Below are 8,635 nucleotides of genomic sequence, written 5' to 3' on the forward strand. Positions count from 1 at the left end.
GTGATTTCTGGGCTTCCAAAGCCCAATCCAATTCATTTCTGAAGCTATTTCAAGCCAAATTAAAGAAGGAACAAAGGGGAGGGGGAGCAATTAGAGTAGTTTAGTATCATGTTTTAGGTTATTTTCCTGAGAGAGAAGCTCCCTCTTCTCTCTAAAATATAGGGTTGTTAGTTTAATTTTTCCTTAATTTCACTCTTTAATTCTTGTTTTAGTGTAGTTTCATTTATATTTCCATGCTCTATTGTTTTAATTCTCTTAGTTTCTCTTGTTAATTTCTCATTTTTGCCATTTTTAGTTGATGAACCCTCTTGTTAATTTCAATTTTCTTTAATACAATTTGATGTTTTATGTTTTCTTGATGCTTAATTGAGTTGTTATTAATTTCTTACATTTGGTAGCTATAGATTTTATTATATTTTCAATTTATGATGCTTTTCCATTTATGCACACCAAGTATTTGATAAAATGCTTGGCTTAGTTTTAGTGTAGTTTTTCACACTTTGGCTTAGAATTGATGACTTAGGTGACCTTAAGTCATTGATGTCCATTCTTAATTGTGACTAGGATTGTTAGTTGGTTTGGTTTTCACTAACGCTAGTCTTTCACTAAGTTAATTAGTGAGTTGGCTAGGATTTGTAAATTGAGATCAATTATGCCTATTTGACTTATCCTCGATGTTAGGGTTGACTAAGTGGGATTAATTCTTCACAATTATCATGTTTGTGGTCAATGACTAGGATAGGAATCCTTTAATCTCAATCCTTATCAAGAAACCCTTTTTGTCATTTGAATTCTTTTTCCTTTGATTAATTGTTTTGAGTTTAATTCTTTGCATGCTTCTTTACTTTCTTGCCTTTTAATTTTCTTGCAAATTGCCATCACAACCCCCATTCCCTCATAGCCAATAATTGAGCACTCTATTGCAATTCTTAGAGAGAATGACCCAAGGTTTAAATACTCTCAATTTTTTTTATATTGGTTCGTATTGTGACAATCTTTATTTAAACTTTGATGTGAGGATTTGATTGCCGGTTTGGACTATGCTATCAACGAAGAAGCTCTTTCCTAGTGTAAAATTCTAAACCGGCATTAATCCTTCCCATCAAGTTTTTGGCGCCGTTTCCAGAGACTTGCAATGGTGTTATATTGTTGGCTATTGTGAATATGTTAATATGTAAATAGCTTGCTTTTTAGTTGTTTGCTTATTTTTGTTAATAGTTAGAATTGTGTTTTTTCTTGTTTCTTGATAGCTTTTATTTTTATTTTCTCTCTTTTCTATGAATTCTCACCCTTTTGGCTTGGAGTTTGGTTGTTACAATGTTGTAGAGAATGACAATCTTAATGATGATGTGCACCAAAGGTTGAATTATCACTTGAAAGAGAAGCCGCATTCATATGGTCAATCCTCATGGCAATCTCCTCCGCTGTGCCATTATGATCATAACTCATCTTATAGTGCATACCAACCAATTGATGACGGTGGCCCTTGCAATGATTACCAACCTCAACCACCATATTCATATGAACTCTATCTTCAATATTATCCTCAACCACAATACCCTCAAGCCTCATTCTACCACCAAACACCTCCATATGAGCCTAAACCATACTCACCATGCCACAATTCCTATGTGCCTCATGAACAACCTTAAGAACCACAGTTAGAACCACCACAATTCTAACATCAATACTCCACACCACCTCAACACTCTCACCAATATCAACCACTAAACATTAGCATGTCCTTATGCTAAGATCAAGGATACAAAAGGAATGAATGGGGGAAAGTAAGACTCATGAGATGCAACCTATGTATGTGAATTCAACTATATGTTAAGATGTTTCTATCTACTTGGTTAAAAGTAAAAAAGTTCTCCAAGACAAACATAAATCAGATTCCACTAATTCAAATCACACAATAAAAGGTAAGTAAACTTGTAAGAAGATGGCTCATGAAAGCAGGGAACATAGAATCAAGCATTGAACCCTCACTGGAAGTGTATATGCTCTCTAATCTCTCAGGTGTCCAGGGTTAATCCACTCTACTCTTCTCTAGTCATGCTTTCTAAAACCTTGTTCTTCATCTAACCAATCAACAAATTTTAGTGTACAAATGCAAACATCATGAGGTCTTTTCAAGGTTGTAATGGGGCTAAGGTAAGGGTGAGGATATATGTATGGCCAAGTAAGCACTACAAGAAAAACACCCATTCAGGTACACTTGAAAAGTGTAGCCAAAAGTGAAAAAATGATGCCTTAGGCTACGGCTACGCTTTTTGGGCTACAGCTACGCTTTTTGGGGTGATTCCTATTCGGCCGTTGTCTATTCTCAAAGGCTACGCTTTTCTGCACCAAGGGCTATACTTTTGGCGTTTGGGAATAGGCTACGCTTTTCAAGTGATACTGTCCAGGACCAAAGGCTACGCTTTTCAGCTTTCATTTTTCTAGAATAGGCTACGCTTTTCAATGCTATTGCATCACTTATAAAGCGTAGCCTTAGTTCCCTCTTTTTTTTTGTATACTATAGCTACTGTATATAAGTGTAGCCTTAGGTCCCTCATTATTTTTTTTATTTTCTGTAAATATATATATATATATATATATATAAAATTTTTTTCTAAAACCTAATATTTAATAATATAATTATATATATAATCCTATCATTTTAATTAAATTAGTAAAATATTATAAAATAAAAATAATAGACAATAATACAATCCAATATTCTTTAAATAATAAAAATTATCCTAAAACAAAATTTGGTAGCATAATAAATTAGCAGCCATAAGATCTTCTATTTGGGAATAATACAAATTATTTCTCTAAAAATAAATTTCTTCAAAATCAATTGCACATGTACAGGGCGAGGTGGTTGTCTTTCTTTTTGTAGATTAGATGTTGGTATTGCCTGCTCCGATTGAGGCCTGGCTGACTGACTTTTGCGCATTTCCTTGTTTGAGAGTGTGCTTTTAATAATTCTTGCACTACCTTCATGCTTTTGATTCTGCTTCAGAGGTGTTGAGCCAACAATTGTTTTGGCTAAAGATGTTACATTATTCTACTTTAATAAACTATCTAAATCAGACCCTGCACAATAAGAAACCCATCAAAATATGAAGTGATAGCATGATCATACATGATAAGTCCATAAATCACAATAAAAGGAACCAAAGAATAATCCACGCCAGAACTTATAGTGGATTCCTGATTCATCATATTCCATGTCATGAGCAATAAGACAGCATATTAGAGAAAAATAATCCTCAAAGTCACTTTAGTATGAACCATTATGCCAACAAAATGATATGCATTATAATAGCATCTATAAGTAGTGCTTTCTCTATAGTACATTGACCTTTTTATCATTAACTGACAAGTAATAAACAAGTGCCATCCTTAAATCTTAATAAATTAGTTAATCTCTTTCCTTGTCATTTCATGAGCCACTAAGGTTACATTGAAACCAACATTTATCAACAACTCCAACTAGTAAAAGGATGATTTAAGGATACTATCATCCACGAGAACATTCAAATAGAATGTCAATCTAATTAATTAAAATTTAGGCGATAATTGCAGAAAACCAGATCAAGATGCATCTGATTGATACAAACTAGACATGACCAGTGGCAACTTATTGACATTGACGTCACAACATAAAGAAGCAGAATTTCAAAGTTACTTTCCATCAGAGTAAGCGCAGTAAATAAAACAACTTTCAAAGCAATTCAGGTAAGGTTTGTCCACACTGCATAAAATTGTCAGCACTTAGATCTTTTATGATTAAAAATGATAATTTATTCTAAATAGGAAAAGGGTAAATTGCGATGGCTTCTCTCTAGTCTTGACATTAGACAATAATACACACAATACTTTTCTGTTTTGATATTTGCAATAGTATATTTTAAATTTTTAATGAATTTCTAGTGCAATTTAAAGTTATATAATACTTAATATTTCTATAGATTGTAAGCTGTGGTATTAATTTCTTTCATAAACACAACACTAACAAAGTCAATGCAAACATTAAAAAAATAGTATTGTATATAATTTAACTTTAACCTCAGGAAGGTGTCAGTGCAATTTATACAAAGGAAAAGAGATTGAAGTTACTAACCGTTTTCTCGTACCACTCTTTGGTAAAGAAAAGTTTGATTCCATGAACAATCAACGAGGCATAGAAAATGACAAAAAGATTATGTGAGTACCAAAATGCATTGAAGCCAGTTAGATTGTTGAGTGGTTTAGGAAGCTTAATCATGTTTCTCCTGAACCAAGGTGTGGCTTGTACTTTTGAGGGCTTGCACGAAGGAGGCGAAGGAAGTCGCAAGAAAGATGAAAAATTGCATGTATTTCAACACCAATTGCTACTGCTACAGCTATCACCTGCAAGAACAACAACATATATACCCTCACTTTGCTTGTACTACTAAATTTATTTAAATGGTGACACATTTATTCAGCAAGGGAATCTTGAGAAACAAATATGTTCCTTGGGAAGCAAATTTGCCACTTCTAATTCATGAAACACTCCAAATATTCTTTATACCCTTTTGGCAATTTGACTTGTGAAAACACACAAGTCCCAACAAAGATTTGGGGCAAGTGAAAAATATTACCTTGTGGAAGTTAAGGTTGTCATCAAAAGGAACCATGATGCCAAGCTTGGTCTTATTCCTCATCCAAATAAATAGTGTTCCGGCAAACTGGTAACAAGATAATAGCCATGTTCAATTTAAGTGTCTTAACTGCACCTTTGGCCATGCATACACAATACCCTATAACATGATATACATCTTTTCTCCTTCTACAGTGTAAGAATTTGTAGGCAAATAAATCTAACATCAGACAAATCCACAGTGCCATAACCCAAGTTCTTTGCCAGTTGTCCTGTATGAAGTACTTGGTATTTGTATAGCACTTCCTAACAGCACTGTCTTCATATGTAGGCTTCAGTTTCAAGCTTAGCATTTGGCTTAGGTACTTGCTACGTTACTATCACCTCTAGTAGAATGACTTGGTCCATGCAATAAGAGCATCTCTAGGCTATCCAGCTGATGAAGCAGTAATAATAATCACCAATTGGCCAAATAAATGAGATTAACATGAGTAATATGGAGTTTTTGTTTTTCTTTTCAAATAAATTTCTAGTCACTTCTAGAGTTAGCTATTTATGATTTTGGTCTATGTCAAATTTTTCTTATGGATTTGATCTAATTTCCTAAATACAAGTGAAATCAGTCCCTCTCATCATCTTAAATATAAATCAACTTCATACTTATGATTTGAAATATAAGTACTTATCTGTATGTGAAACTGTAATAGTGACTAATATTACTTAATTTTGATAAGTTTTATACCAAAACAATCTGAAATAGGATGATGTAAATACCATGATAAATCCTATCTCTTCAGGGTCTAGTTCTTCCATGATCAAAGCTACATATTCTTCAGCCTGCTGCTGTATGTTTGAGAGTTTGTTTGTTGTGGCACTAAGGTAGATGATCTGAAAACAGAATTGATCATTTGTGATCAAGGAAACTCCTACTCTCTTGGGAACAAAATGCAAAGCTAGGAAAGGAAAAAAGATTGTCGATACAAACTACTTCACTATCTTCATTCTAATTTTTCTGTTGATGAATTTAAAAAGAAAATTCATATAAACCTCTTTAATTTCTTCCTTGGTGATTCTTCCATCTGCATCTTTATCAACCTTGTATTATTCCAAATGAAGGTTAACATACTTAATGATGGAAATAAATACCAACCAATTTCTTTTCCTCGTTCTAAAATTAAGTTAAGAGGTAATGAATTAGTTACATGCCAAAGAAGGTTCTGAGCCTGGAATCAAAACTCTGGTCAGAATCTGGTCCCAAAAGTCCTTCAATTGAGCCTTGTTAATTGAATTCCCGTGAATATCCCTCCTCCTAGCCAAATAATCAAAAAGAACACCAGCAAATGCCTCAGATTCCTTGCTCATCCCTACATACAAACAATTAAACAAATCCAAACCATAGTTATCCAAACACTTCCTAAAAGAAAACTACTCAGAACAAGTCCTTATTTCACTCACTCACACACACACACAAACAATTTCACAAACACTTGGAAAGCAACAACAAAAAAATAATGTAGATTTGTTATGAACTCTTCAATTTCAATTATTACCTATGCATTTTCCAAAGAGAGAATGATGAAGCCATCCATCAGTTGAAGCATTAAGAACATCAAACTGCTTCTCCACTTCATGCCACCCAGCACCACTGCCACCGCCACTACCACCACCACCGCCACCCTTAGCGATGAACTTAAGTCCCATGAGAGAACTCGAAGCCGTGGACTTAGTCCTATCGTAGTGTCCTCTTCTTGCAGCAGCAGCAGCATCAGAAGAAGAAGGTGCTGTTTGTTTGGAAGAAATCGAAGCGAGTCATTTGAGTTCTTGAGAAACCTGCTTCATTTTAATGGAAGCGGTTTTAACAACAGTAGCACCAAAGAAAATCAAGTGGAACAAAAGGAGAAATAAAGGTACGAGAGTTCACTCGCGCTGTAACATACCCAAACCCCCAAATTGAAAATCCTAGAATCGAAACCCTAACCCTCTAAATATATACCTTCTCCACCACGTGGTGAGCGACGGGAGGACGATGCTGACGATCGATGTGAGCACGCAGCGAAGACGACTGATAGCTCTCGAGTGGTTAGCGTCAAGTGAGGAAGAGGAGCGGTGAGTGGGGGAAGAGGAGTGGTGAGCAGTGGTTCTGGAGTGGTGACACCGATGGTTCTCGAGTGGTTGGTGCGACGGCAAAATGTATTTGGGGTTGATGATGAGAGGCATGAAGTGTTGGTGAGATCAAGGTGTTGGTGGTAAGCGGCACGAAGTTACGTTGTGTTGGTGATAGTCTTGGTGAAAAGGAAAAAAAATACTAAGTGTAGAGGGAATTGGTCCTACCTAGATTAGGCAACACTTTTGAAGCGCACCCAAAAGATAACAAATGGGTTACTTTTTAAAAGCGCTCTTTTTGGGGGTAAGAAATGTATCTATAGCTATCTAGATACGACTATGCTTTATAAGTGATATTTAAAATATCTAAGGAGACACTTTTAAAGTGATGCCTCAATAGTGTTTCCTATTCTCTTATAAAAGGGCACCATGCGAAAAAGCGTAGCCTATTTTTAGAATAGGCTATGCTTTTCAAATGTAGCTTAAAAAAAGTGTGGCTGAATGGGTGTTTTTCTTGTAGTGTTTAGGATTAAATCAAATAACAAAAAATCCAGTGACTATTGATGATAAAAATTTGGAAGGTGTACATGTAATAACTCTTAATCTACCAATTTGAATGACATTATGCATGTACCAACCTTGATGTTTGGGTGAGTTAATATGAACTTTCCAATGGAAGGATTAAGTGTGAAACCATTTACACCATGTCCTGTGCTAATCACGAACTGCGATTCGAGAGTTTTCTCAATACAAAGTTATATTAAATGAACAATTCATCATATTGGTGTTTAGTTTTACCATGCAAGAGTTATCATACATGTAGTAACTAGTTGCTAACATTTTGTTCCCAGGTTGCAAGACATCAAGTGTAACTTTATCTTTGTCCTTCGCTACATAAATGCCGAAGATTTATAGGGAAAATGGCAGGTATCATTGTAATTTTAGTGATTACTTTTAATGCAGCAACTATATATTTGAGATGACAATTTCATACAGTTCTAATAGGAAACACCGCATTCAATATTTGAGGATCCGTTCAAAGGATCAAATATAACAATGTATCTGCAAAATGGAAAGGGAAATTGTTACTTGGAAATGGTGAATAGTGGGTATTAGTTATTTTTAAAGCTCCGGAACTCACTTTCCATGTTGTTTTGGCTTCAAAAAAAAAAAACATCTTCAAGCTCTTCTGAAACAAGAAGGCACTGAAAAGAAAATAAATTGCAGTAATTTATATGTAATAGGTAGATTAGACTTAGAGCATTTAACAGTTACAAAGATAGAGAGGCTTACAGCACGCCCACTTCTGATTACAAACACCTCATTAGAAAGCACGTCCAATTTTTTTTGCTCCTCACCCTAAAGCATGTATGTTAGAAATATTAATATAGCATCTATTGACGTAAAATAATGTTTTAATGTGAATATGATAGCTGATAATCATGAGATGAGAGTACCTTGTTAACAGCAGAACAAATGTACTTGCAGCCTCTTTTTCCAGAAACTTTAATATCAGTAAGGTAATCATATATTAATTGTACGGATTTGGATCCTCTAAAGTTTGAATTTCACTTTAGAGAGTAAAGTGTGATTTTCTATACTTGAATAGTTTCTCTTTCATATTTATTATTGGTCCCACCTATGAAATCAATGGTGAGAGATCACTGATAATTTTATGGTTTATCTTATGCTAAATTGAGTGGTTTTCATCAAGTCTTTGCACACTTATTCACACAATTTGCATGATTTTACAATTCCTTCCCAATTTTGTTCTATGGTTGAAAACTTGCTTCCTAAGCCTTTAAATTGTGTATTTTAATTTCCCTTTATACCATTTGATATCGTGATCTGTGTGCTAAGTGTTTTCAGGCTTTTATAGGGCAGGAATGACTTAGAGGATGGAAAGGAAGCTTG

At 34.6% G+C, this 8,635-nt stretch overlaps 1 pseudogene; it reads right to left on the reverse strand.

Annotated features, from left to right (window-relative positions):
* Positions 1 to 3,075: 3,075 nt before the first annotated feature.
* LOC112763336 (respiratory burst oxidase homolog protein C-like) lies at positions 3,076 to 8,249 on the reverse strand (annotated as a pseudogene).
* Between the last annotated feature and the right edge of the window lie 386 nt (positions 8,250 to 8,635).

This window comes from Arachis hypogaea, chromosome 17 (genome assembly GCF_003086295.3).
Source record: "Arachis hypogaea cultivar Tifrunner chromosome 17, arahy.Tifrunner.gnm2.J5K5, whole genome shotgun sequence".
Taxonomy (NCBI): domain Eukaryota; kingdom Viridiplantae; phylum Streptophyta; class Magnoliopsida; order Fabales; family Fabaceae; genus Arachis; species Arachis hypogaea.